The sequence below is a fragment of the Equus quagga genome, chromosome 13 (assembly GCF_021613505.1).
Source record: "Equus quagga isolate Etosha38 chromosome 13, UCLA_HA_Equagga_1.0, whole genome shotgun sequence".
NCBI classification, from domain to species: domain Eukaryota; kingdom Metazoa; phylum Chordata; class Mammalia; order Perissodactyla; family Equidae; genus Equus; species Equus quagga.
This window is the reverse complement of record NC_060279.1, coordinates 120,574-140,340: the sequence shown is the minus strand read 5'-3', so window position 1 is coordinate 140,340 and position 19,767 is coordinate 120,574. Positions and strand designations below refer to the sequence as shown.

Below are 19,767 nucleotides of genomic sequence, written 5' to 3'. Positions count from 1 at the left end.
ATGTGGCCTTGGCTTCTAATGGGAGCGATTTTAACAGCAACGCATTTATTCTCTGACTCTGAGTAAAAGAGAGGCTCTAGCAGCGGTGCTCGGAGCCAGCCCACACCGGCTCACAAGAACTGACTGCTCAGTTTTCTGGGTTGTGGTGAGCTGGTTGTTAAAGGCAGAGACCATTTGAAATTAAATTATATAAACTCACAATTACATCACATTAAAAACAAAGGCAGGAAATACTCAAAACTCATCGCTTGCTAATTATTTTACTGCATTTTCTTATCTATGCTCTTGGGGTCATGTACATCTATGATATCCGTATGGTAGAAATCTTGCACAGTGGAGTGCTACTGTGCATCTCTTGCTAACTCCGTGTTCCGTGAGTTCACTTTTGGTAGTTCCAAATTGTCCATGGAGATCAACACCCACCCCCACCCTCCCAGGGAGCCGGTGGTGAAACATCACCAACACACTGCTGGACTCTGGGGACTTCCGGAGATGAGTTAGAACCAGCACAGTAGCAGCCCGTCTTGGGACCTGCCGTCTTCTCTGCCCCGTCGTGCGGGGAGAGGGCAATCCTGCGTTTACTCCCTCGGAGTGCATCCCGGCCAGATGGCCTCCGCCAGACAGTGGGGCTGCAGAGCTGGCTGAGGAAATATTTTCCCAACTCTGCCTGGTTTCCTTCTGAACAGGAACAAAACTGGTTCTAAGGAAGGCAGCTGGTAGGTGAGTAAACAGGGCCGCTGCGAGGTGAGTTCCAGCTGAAATAAAGAAAACTTCTGAGTCTGGTTTGTATACAAAGAAAGCTTATAGATTCAGACTTTCCTCCCTCTTGCCCTCCCGTCTCTCTCCCACAACCGGCCTCAGTCTGTGCTGGCATTGCTCTCCCCCTTCCCCCGGGAATTAATCAGCACCTGGTCGTTCCTTGGATCTAGGACAGGATAAACTTGCTGGGTTTTGGATTTTCATTCCCAGTGGTGGAGTTGTTTTTTCTCTTTTCATAGTGGACACCGCTTAGACTCATGGGACTCTTCCAAGGGCCTCCGTTCAAGCATCCACTGTCCCGAGTTGGAAAAACCCTACAGCCCCAATTCTACGCCACACTCAGTCATTTCACTTGAGGGCCAAGGACAGAAGGAGGAGACAAGGAATTTTGCAGGTTTAGGAATTTAGCTAGATTTCTGAGTGTCCCTGAAAGTATGCAATTTTCTTTCCTACCTCCAAACCTGATGGTGAATAGGCCACACTAAAGATGTGCTGTGTGCATGCACTCCATGTTACATATGCCAGTGAAACGACAGCAGTGGCTCTATTTACTAGTTTCTATTTGTTCATATATGTGTGTTAGGGTATAGTGTAGCCATCTGTTGTGAACCGGAATGCTTGCAGGTACCTGTGCATATGTGTGTGTGTGTGTAGACAGGCACATGTGAGTACCATTTTGTTGATGCTGTGTGTTTGAGTGCATACAGAATCCAAGTGTGTGGAGTCGTGTGTGTTCCTCTGTCCGCGCCTTTGCATATGCTGATGTGACTGTGTGTGTGCGGAATGAGCCTAGTGGTTTTCATAAACCTGGTTGAAAGGCTTGGAGAATGTCATCATCTTCTAAACATACAGGAACTAAAACATTTTGAAGAAAGGTTTTTTAAAAAAAATATACCTAGGGGTCTGCCCCGGTGGCACAGCGGTTAAGTTCGCACGTTCTGCTTCTCGGCGGCCCGGGGTTTGCCAGTTTGGATCCCAGGTGTGGACATGGCACCGCTTGGCATGCCATTCTGTGGCAGGCATCCCACGTATAAAGTAGAGGAAGATGGACACAGATGTTAGCTCAGAGCCAGCCTTCCTCAGCAAAAAGAGGATGATGGGCAGTAGTTAGCTTAGGGCTAACCTTCCTCAAAAAAAAAAAAAAAATCTAAACATTTCTTTTTAAAGACTCCCTATGTTCTCCCTATGTGTAATGGAAAAAATTTTCCATTAATACCAAATATTTGCATTTTTCTGCGATGATAAGCATTGTCGGTTTCATCCAGGGACAGGATGTCATCATTCAGTTGAAGCTAAAAGTTCTGTGGAGGGCAGGTTGTGAGGGAAGGTGGGAGGCAGGGCCCCTGAAGGAGCAGTGTGGATGTACCAGGCTTCCCTTGCTTCTCTCCAGCTGCGCCATCTGCCTCGAGAACATCTTAGCGCTCTTCCCACCATTCAAAGGAAGGAGCTTGTCTCTAGCTGTGGATCCATTTGTCACATGGGTGAGGGGCCAGATGGCCACACCCTTCTTACTTTTGAGGACAAGGAAACACAAAGAAAACAGCAGATTGTGTTGTAGCAGAATGAGGTTAGAACCACGGGAAAATGTCTCTTCTACTTTATGGGCCATGAGATATAAGGACTTTCTGAAGTGCTTGTGCAGTCTCTTCCAGGTAATTCTAAGAGGAGACTCATAGCTCTCTGAGGTGAATTAGAAGGAGGATCACAGATGGGCATATGATCAGCAGGACGACCTCTGGGAGTTTTAACAATACGGTAACTTATGCTTATTGAGCATCTGTTGTGATGGCATGGATTGAGGGATTTGCGTGGATCAACTCATTTAATCTCTACCATAACTGTGGGAGGAGAATTATTACTCTTATTTCACATATGAGGAAAATGAGACACAAAGAAGTAAAGATATTTGGCCAAGGTCTTATAGCTAGTAAATGACACCCAGTGGCATGGCTTCAGAGTCCATGCTGTGAGCCTTTAGGCTATCCTGGTCCTGCCAACTCAGCTCCAAGCTCCGTGTCCCTTCAGAGGAGTCAGTGCTGCTTCTTACTGCTTACGTACATGGGGTTAGGGCTGAAATGGGCAGACTTTGAGGCTTCCAAACTGCCGGGAGTACTTTCAGATGCGTGTGCTCATTCCGTGAATACCCAAAGCTGGAGGGGAGCCTCAGGACACCAGCTGTCCTCATGGATTTGGGGTTGGGAAGCTTCTGGCAGGAAGGGAACTAACACTTATTGAGCACCTGGTATGTTGACAGCTGCTGAGCTCCTTGTTTGTCACAATCACCAGCAGTTCTCAATTACAGTGTCTTGACACATTGGTGTAACACCTTGCTCTCTCGTTCCCTCTAGAACTGTAAAGTGTGTCTTAAGTAAAAGTCTGCTATGCCAAGGACTTCTAAGGAAATTGCCCTGCCACAGCCCCCGTAACTTTGTGATTCTGTCTCCTCAGATACAGTTAATCAGGGCAGGGTGACCCAACGGCAGCCAGTTCACAGCCTGGCCAGCCCTGGTTGACAAGATTAACTGAGATGGTTGCTTTCAGGAATCCGAGCTGGGAACTACTGGAAGGAGGAAGTTGAGATGGAAAGATTATGATATAGAGCGAAGGGAAAGGCCAGGAGGTCATGTGCAAGATGAGGTTATGAGGGAGCAGAAACTGGGAGTGAACTGAGGCTATAAAAGAAGACACAGAGAGAGAAGTGAAGACACCGGGGTAGCGGGGAGGAAGTGGCCGAATCCTAATGGCCTCCTGCTTTCAGAACAACCACCAGCCCACGTTTGCCCTAAAGCAGCTTGAGTGAGCTCCTTGCAAGCTAAAGGCCTCCTTGGAACACCAGTTTTAAAATTATTTATGATTTTTACATTGTGTTAGAATTCAAAGAGAATCAAGGTTATTCCACAATAAGTCTTCTGTTGATTTGTGTTCCAAAATGCCATTTTGGGTGGGGGAAAAAATTAGTAAAGGCAAATTTCACATAACATGAGATCTTATCTGTGCCTGTAGTAACTACATCTCAGACACATTAATAGTTGTAGCAAATAGAGATTATCATAGTGCGTTACTTCCCTGCAAAATTGTTTTACGTATTATAAAAATTTAGTGTGTCATTCACGTGAACATCGCCCGTTACAACGTGCAATATGTGGCAGTGGGAAAGTGGGTGAGAACCACACGCAGGTCGTCTTAAATGCCATTTCAGAGACAGTCAAATTGAGACTCAAAATATTAAGTTCCCTACCCGGATCATACAGCTAGAACACGTCAGAGATGGTACAAATTTAGATCTTGACTTCATATTTCAGCAGTTTGATGGACTAGAAATTCTGAAGGCTTTTGCTATAAAACCACTCGATCCCACACAAAACACAATTGTTATTTCAATGCCAGACTCACGGTAAATAACTCTAGAAGGACCAAAAAAGGCCTTAAAAACCATAAACTAAAACCTGTACTGTGAATGGTAAGCGTAAGTAAAAGGTGCGTGTTGCCCAGAGGACAGATGCTGCGCTCAGGGCTGCCTTTAGGAGACTAAGCTTTGAGCCATTGACAAAGCAGGGGGGCTGAACCCAAGGCAAGGACTCACTGGGGTATAAAGTGGTCCCTGGTTGGGAGTGACCCTAGTTTTGGGCAGAAGCAAATGCAAATTCTCACCGAGGAAAACATCTTCATTGTAGTTCTCCAGCTTTTTCAGAAATTAAAATCAAGCAAATATGAGCTCACATTCAAAGATCACCAAACACGCAAGAAATAAACTACCACAACAGATCTAGCCTCCTGCCTTCCCACAGGGCATCAGGTATTTGAATGATCAAAGACAGAATATAAAGTCATGATATATAAAAAGTTTAAAGAAATTTGAAAATGGAATGACAAATATGAGCAGAGAACTAGAGGTTACCAGAAATCAACAGGCATATTTGAGAAAGAAACAAAGATATTTCATAGGTGAAATAACGGTTCCATTTTAAAACCCCATAAAGAGATTAACAGAAAATTGGACACAGCTGAAGAGAGAATTAATAAACTAGAAGAGAAATCTGAACAAATTAGCAAAGTGTAAATACAGAACAAAGAGAGAAAATAAGAAAATATGAAAAGGCATTCAGCAATAACGGAGAATAGAATGAAAAAATTGAATAAACATCTAATCAGAATCCCAGAAGAGAGAAGAAAGTGAATGGAGGAGGGATAATATTTGAAGAGAATTCTTCCAAAACTGAAGAAAGACATGAATCTGCACGTAGAGAAATACAACATGTACCAAGCAGAAAAGGCATTCATACCTACACACGTTTCCAAGAATCTGAAGAATAGACTCAAAGAGAAGATCTTACAGGCAGCGAGAGAGAAAAGAGAGCTCACCTGCCAAGGCGGGGCCTTCAGACTGACCGTGGACTTCCCAGCGGACGACGGAGGCCAGAGGCAGTGGAATCACACTGAGGAAAAAACCTCTCAACTTGCAATCGTGTAACCAGAAAAATTATTACTCCTAAAAGAGGGTGAAATAAAGACCTTTTCACAACTCTGGGACTCTGGGGCTCGTGCTTTTCCCTCTGTATTACACAGCTGCTACTCGTTCTCAGGCAGTTCTGGACCTGACAATATATTACAGAATTCTCTTCAAGGAAATTGTTCTTGTTTTTTCTACTTCTTCTTGCCTCAACTATTGCTTCCAAGGTCAGAGCACTTCTATGAAGAAAATATACCATTCGTTTGTATTCGAGGGAGCTCCAGAGCCTAGACTCTTTGAAGCTCTCCTTCATGGAAGGCCCTGAAGAAGTCAGAGGTTTGCTGCCGTGCATACCACGAAGACCCCCCTACCCCTTCTGGAAACCGTTATGCTCCCTCAGAGGCCACAGCTTGGTAAACACTACCTTTAAACACCATCTTATCCGAGTGAACAGAACCTGCAGGCACACAATGACCCTCTCAGCCCTCCCTCCAGGCCTCCGGGCTGGCTGGGTTTTGCCTTCCACTTCCCCAAGGTCAGAAATTACTTTGTAGCTCACTTGGCTCAATTTCCCTTTGGATCAACACTAAGACAGTTTTTAACTAAAAAAGTTTTCTCCACCTTGAAATGCATGAAAATCTCGGCTGAGACTCCTAGCCTCAGAGCACAAATTCCCTCCTCTGAGAACCAGCCGTGAAGGGTGACTGATTTGCCTCACATTTGTTGTGAAAGGCAAATGTGAAAGGCAGCGCCTCTCCTCAGCTACATTAGAATCATTTTAAGTTCTTTCTTTCTCGGGGCTGGCATTTCTTGGTCTTCTCTGGCCCTCCTCCACAAAAGAGGCATGGTTCTCCTCTGGGCAGAAAATGGGAGGAATGCAGGAGCCAAAAAAGAGGGTGGAGTGGAGAGGCTGCAAAGAGGAAAAAGGAGGGAGCAGGTCAGGAGCCCTGAGAAGCCAGGGGAAGGGCTGCTGTGCGCTCTCAGGATCCGTGTCTCAGCCACTCCACGCGTTTCTGTCCCTCTCTTCCACCCCCTTGCTCCGGGCTAGCCTGTGTCTAACTCTGCTCCCCCAGCACTCCTGGGTCCTCTTCTTTTTCTTCTTCCTGGAGCCCTGGACAAGAAAGGACTTCCCTCCTGTAACCTAGACTTCGCTGCATTGTCCTTCTTTCATTCTTAATCAAGGTCTCTCAGGCTTGGAAGTTCTACCCTCATTCCTTATATTAGTTAAGACAATATCAACTACTATAACAAATAAACCTAAAAATACGTATGGCTAAAATATGATATAAATTTATTTCTTCCTCACGTAAAGTCCATAATGGGTCTTCTTGACTGGCAAGCAGCCCTCCTCCAAGCAGTGGCTGGTATTTAGTTTCCTTCCATCCTATGGCTCCACCATCTTCAGCCTCTGGCTCCACAGATGGAAGGGTAGGATCACAGAGGACTGTGCTCAAGCCTTCATGGCCAGGCCCAGACTGGCACGTAGCTTCTTCTCATTCCTTTGGCTGGAACCCACTCACATGGCCCCAGGGATTTCACAAGGGAGGCTGGAATATGTAGGGTAGCTGTGTGCCCAGGAAGAAGAGCAACCAGTCTGCCCACGTCTGCACCTCTCATGGTTCTATTTTGCCTGTAGCATCTTCCCCAGAGCTAGGTAAGGCTGGGTCTACTGCTGGGAGAAGCTCAACTGCTTCACTCGATCTTCTAGAAGGGGATGGTCACTAGATGTCATCTCTACATTAATCCAAGTACATTGGACTGGTCCCCTTGGCAATCTCTTGAGAAGCATTCTGAGGCCTCACTGGGTCTCGAGTGCCAGGATTGACTGGTACAGAGGAATGTGGTGACACTGGTACCATTTACTGGCTGTTCTGTTCCACAGCATCATTTTGTGTTTATTTCACGAGTGGCTCAATGGCTGGTGCCATCTCCCCAGAGACCCATCACCTTGATATCATGTCCTTCCAGCCACCCCTAGGACATTTCTCTCACTTCCCATTTCATTTTAACCCCTCTGTGCTCAGCTTGTATGTTTCTAGCTACTCTCAGCTGATTTGAAGAGCAGAACTGTCTTATATTAAATCAGGGAGGAGGAGTAGATTATGAAAGGCCTTAAAAGGCAGTCCTGGGGCTGGCCTCGTGGCTGAGTGGTTAAGTTCGCGCGCTCCGCTGCAGGTGGCCCAGTGTTTCATTGGTTCGAATCCTGGGCGCGGACATGGCACTGCTCATCAAACCACGCTGAGGCAGCGTCCCACATGTCACAACTAGAAGGACCCACGACAAAGAATATGCAACTATGTACTGGGGGGCTTTGGAGAGAAAAAGGAAAAAAATAAAGTCTTTAAAAAAAAAAAAGGCAGTCCTGTGACCCAAGTAACACTGAGCAGTGGGGTGGGTGGCATGATACAGCTGTGTTTTAGGAAGCAGCCTGCTGGGTTGAGCAGAGAGAACTATGGAGCTGTGCTGGAGAATACGGGCAAGGAGGGCAGCCAGAAGTCCTGAGCCAGAAGGCGGTGCAGGTCTTATCAAGGTGGTAAAGAAATCTGGCTCAGAGGCCTCTGCTTCTCTGGTCCCTTCTGACACTCAGCCACTCCCGGTTCCACCACGGCTAGAGGACTGCAAGCTGAGGTCGTGGTGTTCAAGTCACACGTGATGGAAATCTACATCATTTTCACTGACCCTTTTTCTATCACACCAAATTGTCCACGTCCCTTTCTGATGGCTAACAAAATGCAAACACATGCAGGTCTCCCCATCCCTCCCCCCACTTCTCTAAGGTAATGAAGTCTCAGTTAATCCAGACCAGTTAATCTGGCAGGAGTAATAATGTCCAGTCCCTAAGCCTGAGCAGGGAAACCACTGGCTTCCACAAAGTTCATGTCCTTGATGTTCATCAGAAACACCTGGAAAGGCTATTAAAATTATAAGTTTGTGGGCCCCAAACCAGAAGCACTGAATTAGAATCTCTGAGTAGAGTCCCCTTGGCTGGGCCAGCAGGTCTTCAGGTGATACAGATGCACAGAAACATCTGAGAACTATTGACTCAGGGAGTTGGTTCTACGGAGTCTGAGATGAGAGATGCTCCAGAGACTCTGAGATGCCATAACTCAGAATTCTAGAATGAGAGGAGGAGAGGGGGGCCAGTAATGATAGCAGCACTTCCTAGCCACTTCCCAGTGCTATTTCTAAGTGTTCTGAATCTTTTATTTCCTTCCCACAGTCACCTTATGAGGTAGGCACTACTATTATCTCTATTTTACAGATTAGGAAACTGAGGTACAGATAGGGTTTTCCTAAGATCACACAGCTAGTAAGTACAAAGCTTAAATTTGATCTCAGAAAGTCTTACTCCAAAATCTCTGCTCTGTTGATGCAAATAATCCATAACCAATCTGTAAATCAAAATTAGGGTGAGTTTATTAAGAGCCAAATATGAGGACCATATAGCCCAGGAGAGTCCTTTCACAAAGGAAGGGAGCATTCCAAAGAAGGGGGAGTGGGCAGAGTGATTATATATTGTCGAAGAGCATGTATCACACATGATTGGAATGTCACTTTTACAATAGTCATGAGATGGCTTTGCCAATACAGCATTTCCATAACTCTGTGAACACCGCAGCTTGGTGGTCTTGATGTGAGTGGTCACAAGGTGAGTGCAGCAAGCCAACAGTGAATTCCTAGTCTAGGGATGCCTAGTCTAGATGCCTATCCTTAAGGAAATGCAAATGAGGGGGGAGTTACATCCTTATCTTTAAGGGCTTTGTTCTTGTCTTTGGGACATACTGAATACTTAAAGCAGATGTACAATGCATGCTCAACGGCCACATCAGGCCCTTTTGGAAAAAGAAGTTCAGGCCAAATTAGTTTTACACCAAATGGCTTCCTTAAATACTCCAGTATCCTATTGCTTGCCATTCATTTAGCAGCTCCATTGTGCTATAGAATTGCCTCACCCTAACAGGTCCTTTCTCCCTTGTTAGTAGGTGTGGGGTTGAAAAGAGAAAAGGAGTCTAGAGAAAAGCTGAGAGGAAGAAGATGGAAGACTGCTGAGCTCTATCTTTCCCACTGTCTGTCCCCAGTGCCTACCACACTCGCAAGAGAAGAATGATGAAGGGGTCAGAGAGGAGGGGATGAGAAAGGCAGGCCTCCCCCATTTATATTTTAGTCTGGCCACTCAGGTCATCACTTATTGCTGGCTCACCCATGCTCCTGAGGAAGGGCAATGTCCGCTCCCTTTGTCTGCCATGTCTTTTCTCTGCGTAGACACCTGATAACATCCTCCTGATCCTTCAAGGCTCCCTGGTGTTGGGGACTAGAAGGCCACCCCAAAATGTGTCTCTTTGGCATAAGGATTATTTTGGGCTGGTTACTTTTAAGAAACTGCAGACATGGGAGAAGCTCTGAAAAGTAGAAGCTACCCTTTGTAAGAGACATACATTTGTAAGGGACATCTCCATCTGTGAAGCTGTCTCCCTCTCTGTACCAGGAAGAGGGGATGACCTTATCTCTAGAATCTCTTATCAATGCAGAAGGCAAGGACTCAAGTCTGCATAATAACCTTACTCTTGTTTACTGTGCTTTTCTGGTAATCTCCCATAACTGCCTCTCCCCACCCCAACATCCTCCTCTGTCTTTAGCTGAGGATGGCGTTTAAGGTGAGAGCATCCACCATTTTGGTCAGTTACTCAGCTTTCCTGGGTTTCTCCCATGTATACATGTTATAAAGCTTTGTTTGATTTTCTCCTGTCATTCTGGCTCATGTGACTTTAATTTGTAGCCCAGCCAGAAGGACCCACAGGGTAGAGGACTTGTCTTCCTCCCCTACACTGGGAAGCCTCAGGTAACTCTCCACCCTAACATGGCCTACAGTGACTATTGGACCCTCTTTTGCAATTACATGTGTTCACATCTTTCTCGAGTCACATGTTCCTTGAAAGCAGGGCCTCCACAATCATGTCTATCATTGTAGTCCCCGAGCTTGACACATGAAGACACTCAATAAATGTTGCTGAAGAAAATGAGTGAGAGAAGAAACATTTATCAAGCACCTACTATTGCCAGACACCACTAGGCCTTGTGGATCTCTGAGGACGTGTGGATGTTGTGCAATCCTGTTAAGAGGAGCAGATGTGCCCCCAAGAAAAGTTGGAGTGGGGGGTATCACTGGCCTCCTGTGTCACTGTGGGTCAGCCACTGCCCAGCTGCCTCTTTTCTTCCTGGGAGAAAGGGTTCAGGAAACCTCTGGGGATATTCCCTAGCATTCTGTTCCCTCCTGTCTGTCTCCACATAGAGACGCCTTTAAATAGAAAACCTTCGTTTGGAGGGTGGTGGGAGCCAGGGAGGGGGAGCTGGAAAGGCCACTTCCCAGGGGTAGGGTAGGTGGTGCCATAGTGAGGGGAGGAAAATTGACAGAGGCCCTGGGCCCCTGGTGAAGAAATGAGGGGCTTCTCAGAGAGCCAGCCTGGGAAGAGGCAATGCTCCTAGGGGTGATTTTCATGTCTGGGTGCCAGTCTGAGGCTGCTGTCTCTAATCTTGCTGTGTGAGGGGGTGGGAGGATGGGAGGGACTGCTTTCTCAACACTGCCTCTCCCTGGCCAGCTCTGCTCAGAGCCCAGGAACCTGAGACCAGATGTCTCCCCGGGCTGCTGCACAACATTTGTTTGGGCCTTACATACTAATTGGCTCCACTCTGCAGCTTCAGGGACTTAATTGTGGGCCCATCACGACCCCTTCTGTCCTCAGATAGGAATGTGCACAGGCTTATAGCAGAAACTGGGGTTACAAAGGGACAGGAGGCTGGAGAGTAGGGTGGTGGGAGGTCTTGGGTGTTAATTTTTACCTGAAGAGGTGCACAGTTGTCTTCTGAAGGATGAGCTGAAGTAACAAAGTCAGGAGGCCCAGCCAGGACCACAGAGGTCAAGAAGGAGGCAGAGTCATCCATGAATTTCCCCAACGGAAAACCAGGTGTCAGGACACAGCACAGAAAAGTTAATGAATCTCCCAGATCCTGGCTATTTTCTTTTTCTTCTGATCTTAAACACTCCCCAAATGACTTCTCCAGGCCTGGCCAGTCCCTCAGAGGAGCCTGGATGGATGAGGTTAGGCTGAGAGGTCAGCCCTGCCAACAGGACTTGGGAGCCCCAAGGAGCCCATCTGTCTTCTTTCCAGAATGAGTCAGTCCAGGCTGTCCCTGTAGGTGGCTTTGCCTCGTCCCTACTCCAGCAGGGGCCACAGCACAGTCCTTGTCCAAGTCCTGGACCGGGACAGGAGGGATTAAAGGTGCGGAAGAAAATCCCCACAAAGCACCCACAGCACTCATTGGTAGTCAGTCACATCATTCTTTCCCACTTTTTCTGCTGAAGCCACACTTAAAATCCTCCTGACCCAGAGCTCCAGACAGCCACTACCAATCCATTATACCTAGCATTGGAGCTGAAACCGGTCTGCCCTCCTTGCTTTTTCCATTTCTTCTCCAGGACCCAGAGTCCTAACAGTGGCTAAGCCCCCTCAATGGACTGGGTTGCCACAATTTCCGTACACACCCATCTGTGTACCCCATATCTCTGTACTGTGCCCCACCTGCAGGGACAACCTGGCCGTTTTGCTTTGGGACACCCAACTCTAAAGGTTCCTGGACTGTCACCTGCTGTACCCCCTTCCGTGCACTATATTCTGCCAGCCAGTCTGGACCCCTCCCAGACCTGGCAGCTGGATCCTCCAGTAGGTTCCTGACACCCTGGGGGGCAGCCCCCAGCTCTTCACTGTCTCTCTTGTCCCACTGCAGTTCACCAGGCTGAACCCAAAATAGGACAAGAAGCCCAAAGCTCCTAATTCTACTTATGAGTTCAACTCTTTTTCCCTCCTAATCTCAGAGGGGTATTGACATCACCCATTTTAAGAAGAGGTAAATTTGGGGGAGAAATAAGACGCAAAGTGGGGAGACATCCTCTAATCAGGCTGATCAAAGTCCCAGACTGCAACCAGGACCCCCAGCTGTATCCAATGTCCCCCCGACTAAAAAAGCAAAGTGAGAAATCCCCATTCACTTCAGGGGAAGTGCCAGCTTTCATTCAGCAATAAACTCATTTCACACTTCTTTCATGCTGCTTGTTGCCAAGCACAGAGATGTCTCTATGTATGATACTGTGCTTGCCTTGACTGGGCTCAAAGTCTACCTCCTCAGCATCCCCTGAGGTATCTTTGGGAGTCCTAGGGCCTCGACTTAACAAAGTAGATCTAAGACATTGGTTTCCTAAACCTTGTGCTTCAGAATCACCTGCAAGCTTATTAAAAATACAGATTCCTTGGTTCCACCCTATTCTCACTAAGAATCCCCTGGACCGGGGCCCGACACTTTGGCCTACACCAGTGTCCTTAAATTGTGGTTTGCAGACCAGTGTCATCGTCAGCACCTGGGAACGTATACATGTAAATCCTCCTTCTCCACCCCAGACCACTGAATTAGAGACTCTGGAGGGGGGCCCAGCAATCTGTGTTTTAACAATCCTTCAGGTGGTTCAGATGTACATGCAAGTCTGAGAACCACTTCCCCAGGTGATTCTGAGATAGATTCGAGTTTGGGAGCCATTGATCCAAGGGCCCTCCAGAATTCTAATTCCAGCTGTGGCTCCTTTGGGCACATCCAGTGCAGCCCAAGTGGTGGGGGGTGAGCCCTAGGACATCTTTAGCCTTCTGCAGAGGACTGGCCTGCTGGAGGGGGAGGCTGGAAGGAACAACTTCTCCAAGGCATTGCTATGCCTGGCAACAGTTTCTGTGGCTGCTAGACAGCGGCCAGCCTGCCCAAAGTCCATCTGAAAGGTTCTATTCAAAGTTATTAGATGAGCAAACACCACCACTTTTTTCCTTTCCCCTGCACCTGGAGCTGTGACCAGAACTGTTGACAGCTGTGGCTGTGGCCCTGGGAAAGGGTCAGCAAAAGAATATTAATCCTCACCTGCTGGGGAACTGGACCCTTGGGAAGGAGCTGGGCAGTGGGTTCGGAAGAGGGAATGTCTATAGGAAATAGGGCCAATTCCTTGGAGCCGGAAACCAATCCCTCGTCTGGATCTCTAGCACAGTGCTTACATTCAGAAGGTGCCAGGATGGTGGGTTGTGCTGAATTTCCACCAGATGGCCTCTGGGGGTCTCTCAGTCTGTGGTGGACACATGGACAGGCCCACCACCCACAGAAAATCCAACAGCGACATGAAAACCAAGATGGGAACCTACGTTGTCGCCTAGTCTGGGGTCAGGGCACTATGGGGCTGGTGCTGTGGGCCTCTATAGATGAAGACAGAGCAGAGATTTTCATCTGTACTGTCCTTCGTGGCCACATCACATGACCAAAGCTGACCTGGCTGCTGCACAGAGGGAACTGCATGGCTGTGCATCCTCTCTCAGGAGTCTAACACTCTTAATCATTTCCACAAGGCAGTGCAAGTCCTGGTTTCTGCTTTCAACTACTGTTTATTTTTTTAATCTCCTATCCTTTGATTCACTCTGGGACCAGGAATCAACCCTCTGGTATTTTATGAAGTCATAAGCTTTGACTGTGTTGAATTTGAACTCCGGAAGGGGTCAATGTGCTCTCCATCACCACTCATGTTCTAGGAAACCATTCTTACTGGCAGCGGGACTGGGTAACTGTCATGCCCTGTCCCAGCCTCAGTCTCCTTATCTGCAAAATAGGGAAGACATGTTGACCTCACAGCCCTCACATCACACTACAGGCACCTAACACATTCTAATTTCCTATTTACTTTCTCCTTTAGACTGGAGGAGCCAATGCCTAAGGCCACAAAATGGTAGAAGTGTGGCCTGAGTACAAATTCTGTCTCTCTACCCAGAATCCCAATGTAGTGAGTTGACTGTGTCTTCTAAAAGAATACACTGAAGGCCTAACCCCTGATACCTGTGAATATGACCTCATTCGGAAACAGGGTCTTTGCAGATGTAATCAAGTTAAGATGACGTCACATTGGACTGGAGTGGGCCCTGAATCCAGTGACTGGTGTCTTTATAAAAGAACAAAGAGGGAGGTTTGGATATGGAGACACACAAAGAAGAAGGCCATGGAAAGATGGAGGCAGAAATAGGAGCAATGTGGCTACAAGTCAAGGAGCACTGACGATTGCTGGGACCACAAGAAGCTAGGAAGAGACCAGGAGGCCTCCTTCTCTGGAGCCTTCCTAGGGAGCGTGTCCCGCTGATAACTTGATTACAGACTTCTAGCCTCTAGAACTATGGGAAAGTACAGTTCTGCTGTTTTCAACGACGCAGTCTGTGGGAGTTTGTTCTGGCAGCCTGGGAAGCTAACACGACCGTCACCCCTCAAAGTGGAGAGCAGCTGCTGGCCCCAGTCCCATCAGCAGCCTCTGCTCTTCTGCTCGTCTCCAACTTTATATGGATCTCCGTGAAATCAAACAATATTTTACATGTGAATCATGCTTTATAGCTTACAGGGCACCAAGAATATCCAAGTTTTCACTCAACCCTCACAACCACCCTGGGAGTTTTAGGTTTTGTTGACCCCATTTTATAGATGTGGAAACTGAGAACCAGAGAGATTAAACGGATTATCCTGTGATCTCATGACAAATCAATGGAAGAGCCAAGACTGAACCCAAATACTCTGACTCTTAAGTCAGGGTTCTTTTTCTTTTAACTTTTTTATTGTGAAGTATAATAACACATACATAAAAATGCACAAAACACAAAACTCAAGGAAAGCAGCACCCACATAACCACCAATCACTCTCCCTTCCCTCCACCCCAAGGGAACTGCCAGCCTTACCAGGCTGGTGCTTTTACACCAGAGGACACATCCACCTTGACCTTTGAGTCAATACGAATCAAGGGAGGCTGCAGTAACAAGGCAGAGGCCCGTCCTGTGGACTGTCCTCCCCAAGACTCAGGGACTCCCTGGTGAGGCTCCCAGGGCTCCTCCCCATCCTTCTGTGTAGGAGAAGAGAAAATCTCCCAACTGGTCTGGATGTTCTCAGAGCCATAAAAGCTGGGAGTGGCTGCCACTTTTTTGAAGCAAACCACAGACTTTTAACAAGAAGCAGGGGTGGGGGTAGGGCAGGACAGGCCCAGGACTGGGATCATGGGTGGGTTAAAGAAACAAGACAGGAAGTACCATATCTCTCAGAACAGCCTGTCAGCTTACCCTCCTTCCTCCTGTCAGAGACGTCTCTGCTACAATGTCAGGAGCCAGCCAGATCCACAGGATTTTAGCCTCATCTCCCCTGGAGGCAGGGGTTAACCACAGGGCTTCTTGGATCCTTTCTGCCTGAGTTTGTGACTCCTCTCTTCTCTGGGAGTCTGTGCTCCTGCTCTTGGTATCATGGGAATAGGGCAGAGGAAGAGAATGGGACTAGTCAGAAAGCTGCAGCCAGACATTTGAGCTGTCATTCCCTGCCTGACTTCTGGAAAGTCACTTAATTCCTCTGGGCGGCAGGTCCAGCCCTCTGACGCAGGGGCCCCGGTCAAGTGCCTGTGGGGTTGTGGTGAGTGAGCACTGATGCAGACATGAGATGCTCAGTCTGGCTTCCAGATGAGAAGAGACGAGCAGACGGATCCTTCTGCAGTGGACGAGCCTCCAGGTCCACACGCCCCTGGCTGCCCCGGGGGAGGCTCAGTGTGGCTACTTCTGCAGATGGGACCCAAGGCAGGACGACAAGGGCTCTGGAGGGGCAACAGGAGCTCAAGGGAAGTGACAGCTCAGCCAGCTGTCAGTTACAATCAGTGCCATCTCTGCCTGGAGAGGGCAGGACAGCGGACTAGAAGGGTTCTCTCTGCTCAGTTGTCCTGCTTCTTCTCCCTGGGGAAGGGAGAGGCAGGTTCCTGAGCCCGAGGGGAAATTCATACTATTGGGGTTGTTTTCCGGGGAAAAGTCTGAGTTCCTGAAACCAGTTCCAAGAAGACTAGCTTTCCGGACTGGAAATTGGAAGCCCTCAACTTAGCTCTGACTACTGCTTAGGGTGAGCTCGAGCAAGTCCCTGCCCCTCGCTCAGCCTCGGTTTCTGCATCTGATAATGATAACACTTTTCAATTTATTGAGCATATGGTATGTGCTAGGGAATGAGCTGGATACTTAAGATGCATCCTCTCTGATATCTGGCCTGTATACCTCACAGGGGTGCTGTGAGGATCCATTAAAAACTGCATTTCCTCAAAAAAGTTAAACATAGAATTGCCATATGACCCAGCAATTCCACTCCGAGGAATACACCCAAAAGAAATGAAAACAGGTGTTCAAACAAGTACGTGTACGTACATTTTCACAGCAGCACTGTTCACAATAGTCAAAAGGTGGACACAATCCGAAAGTCCATCAGCTGACAAATGGACAAATAAACTGTGGTATGCACATACAAAGGAATATTGCTCAGCCACAAAAGGAACGAAGTCCTGATACATGCTACAATTTGATGAATCACGAAGACACGCTGAGTGAGAGAAGCCAGCAGAATCACATATTTTATGATTTCTTTCATATGAAATATTCAGAATAGGTAAACCCATTGAGAGAAAGCAGGTTAACGGTTACCAGGGAATGGGGGGAGGGGAGAATGGGGAGTGACTGGTTACTGGTAAGGGATGTTCTTCTGAGTGACAAAAAACTAGAGAATGGTGGTGGCTGCACATTGTGAATACACCAAATGACAGCGAATTGCACACTTTAAAATGTCTAATTTTATATTATGTGAATTTCATCTCAATAAAATATATACCTATACATACATATGTATGTATACCGATACATATATATGTCTTTGCAGAGTGTGGAGCCGTTAGTGTCACGGCCACTGGCTAGCTTGCTCCTCTTGAATGAGAAGAGAAGAGGGCAGCTGGCCTTCTCTTTTTGCTGAAGCGCGTTGCAGCCGTGCTCCACCACATATGGTTGAATTTGGCCTCCTGGGTCAGTGTTGTTGCCAATCACAGCGGCATGCGTTACCCATGCATACACTGACGTGCCCGCAGGCTATGTGCCCATGGAAGTACACCGTTCCCACATGGAGCATCCATCCCTCTGCAGTGAGCAAAGGTGCCAAGAGCTCCTAATTTACTCATCTCAGGGAGTAGGGAGTTCTCAGCAAACACAATGAGCTTCTATTTGCATCGGGCCTCTTCGTACACAGCAGTGCCCATCCAGGCTCACAGAAAGGCGAGACAGGCTCTGGAGACAATAGCACGCGGCTGGCTAGTGGGGTGTGGGAGGCTGTGAGACAGGCCATGCGCAGACAGGACTTGCTTTTAGCTGAGGAACAACAACGCACCCCACTCTCCCGGTGCCACCTTCCCCGCTGATCTCTTAGCGCTCAAAGGGAACTGCTGTCCTTGGGGAGGGTCCCAGGAGAGGCAGGGGACGGAGCCAGAGCCTCAAGGGCTGGGATGCGCTCCGTGGGAAGGAGGGGCAGCAGCTCGGTGACGCTCTGGTCACTCGGGGTTGGGACCCAGCCTACTCGGCCAATTGGCCTGGGTTTATTACTTTGCATGAAGACCCCAGTCGGGCTGGGTGGACAGGGCAGTGCGTGTTAGGTCAGGGTTGCAAGCTCACCAGGAAAAGGGCTACTTTCTTAGACTGCCAAGCAGGAGGGTCCCCAGCTCTCCTCCATCCACTCCCTGCTCTAAGCCCCAGAGTACACAGGGGGCTAGCAGGCCCTGGCTCACCAACCTCTGGATGAGCTGCCTGCTGCCCCTGAGGCCATGGCCCTAGTAACCCCAGATGAGTGGAGCCAGGTGACCTCTCTGAACTGCAAAGCTTTAAGTGAAGTGGTTAAGGGGTCATGCGGCCCCTTTGCTGGGGTTGGCGGGGTTGGCGGGGTTGGCACTGCAGTTAGCACATGAGCTGCCTGCTGGGGCTGCTGGCAGCTCTCAAGGTTCCCCCGCCTGGTGGCCAAGCCCACTCAATTCCTGGATGCTGGAGGCCTTAGGTAATGGCTCCTTACTGTTTCCTCTCGTTTACCCCAGGCCTGGGAGGCACTGAGACTTCAGGAGAAGCTGCTGGCAGCCCCGAGGAACAGTGCCTAACCTGAGGGCTGCCACGCGGTCGGCCCTCCATCAGGCACAGACGACAGTCTAAATGAGGCCTTGTGGGAAGGGAGAGGGGTAGACTGCTTGCACCCATTGCCCTCCCCATTGTTCTTGTGCACGTGCTCTCGCACACATACATGCACACATGAGACAAATGTTGATGCCACCAAGAGGGTGAATAATGCAGAAGGGAGGAGAGGGTTTGTCAGAAGGTGCTCCTCCATAGTTGGAGAGGCATCCAGCTTAACAAAAAAAAGAAACAACAAAATCTGACTTTCCTTCACCTGCCGCCAGCCAGTGCTCTCTCCCCATCCCTCTGCAACACTGAATTAGAAGAGGGCCTCACCCTGCAGAGGAGAGGACGCTAAGGAAAGCATCAGCTTTGTGCCTGAACCCCAAGCACTTTTTCCACTCACTTAAAATGCTGCCTGATGACACCCCACACGGCTCTGAGCCTCTGCGGGGCTCCCAGCCCTGGGCTGCAGACACAGGACTCTAAGAACAACACCACTAGGTAAGAACATGTCCCAGTGACTAACCTTTCAGTTCTTCATTCCCTTCCAAACAACAGCATTTGTCCATGTGAAATCCCGCTAACTAGTGACATAGCCCCTCCTCCAACAAGCCCACAGTAGCCAACTGAAGACCATGGCCCTTCTAACTCAGGGCCTCCTCCTGACCCCCCACAAATGGCTCCCTTGCCTCCTCCCTTCGTTGGCATGTCTGGGGCTCTTTTCCCCTCCTGCTGAGGTAAGATGGTGTGTCTGGCAGCTGTCCGCTCCACGCGATTTGTCCAGCCTTTACTGAATGCCCACAGTGTCCTGGGCCTGGGTGCAGAGTTAGGGGAACAGCTCCTTCAGCAGTGTCAGCACAAACCAGGGCCAAAGTCAAGGAAAACTAGGCAAGAATACAGGAAAAGAGAGAAAGAAAGAAGGAAAGCACGCCCTTCCCCTCCATACCCTTCAGGCTTGGTTCTCACAGAAGCCTGGCTCTGCAGGAAAGCGACAATGGAAGGTGGGTCTGCTGCAGCCAGTCAGGGGACGTCCCCCAACCCCAGACTCTGGGGTGGAGACCCCAGGAGCAGATCTTCCAGAGTTAGGGCTTTTTGGGAGAGTTTTTTTCTCCCAGCATCCCAAGGTGGGCGCAGGAGGCTGCTTTAGCCCATGTGGGTTGTAACCGAGGTCTCAGCGCCGCTGCTGAGTGCCGTCAGTGCTGCTCTTGTTTGCCGTTGGTGATGGGAGGCTCAGCAGCAAGAGAAACAAGGACAGTGAAGAGCTGGCCTGCGTGAAAAGCCCGGGTAGATCTCCTTCAGTATATTTCCCTGAGGAGTCGCGACAACAGTGAGTCCTGGTGGCTCACAGGCAGGTGGTGCAATCAAAAGAATGCTGACTCTGCTTCCCAGTTTACTCCACCATCCGTCACCCACTCATCTATGACGCTTTCATTCATACCGTACGCCAGATGCCGGCTTGTGTTTAAATCGTAGTTCACCTCTTTGAGCCTTGTTTATCTTAGGTGTTA

At 48.6% G+C, this 19,767-nt stretch overlaps 1 long non-coding RNA gene across 1 annotated transcript; it reads right to left on the bottom strand.

Annotated features, from left to right (window-relative positions):
• Positions 1-296: 296 nt before the first annotated feature.
• On the bottom strand, positions 297-15,670 carry LOC124249319 (uncharacterized). The gene is made up of 3 exons (XR_006891355.1): positions 15,377-15,670; positions 5,122-5,248; positions 297-755 (listed from the first exon to the last, which is right to left on the bottom strand). It is a non-coding gene; the product is annotated as an uncharacterized LOC124249319 (long non-coding RNA).
• Positions 15,671-19,767: the final 4,097 nt, after the last annotated feature.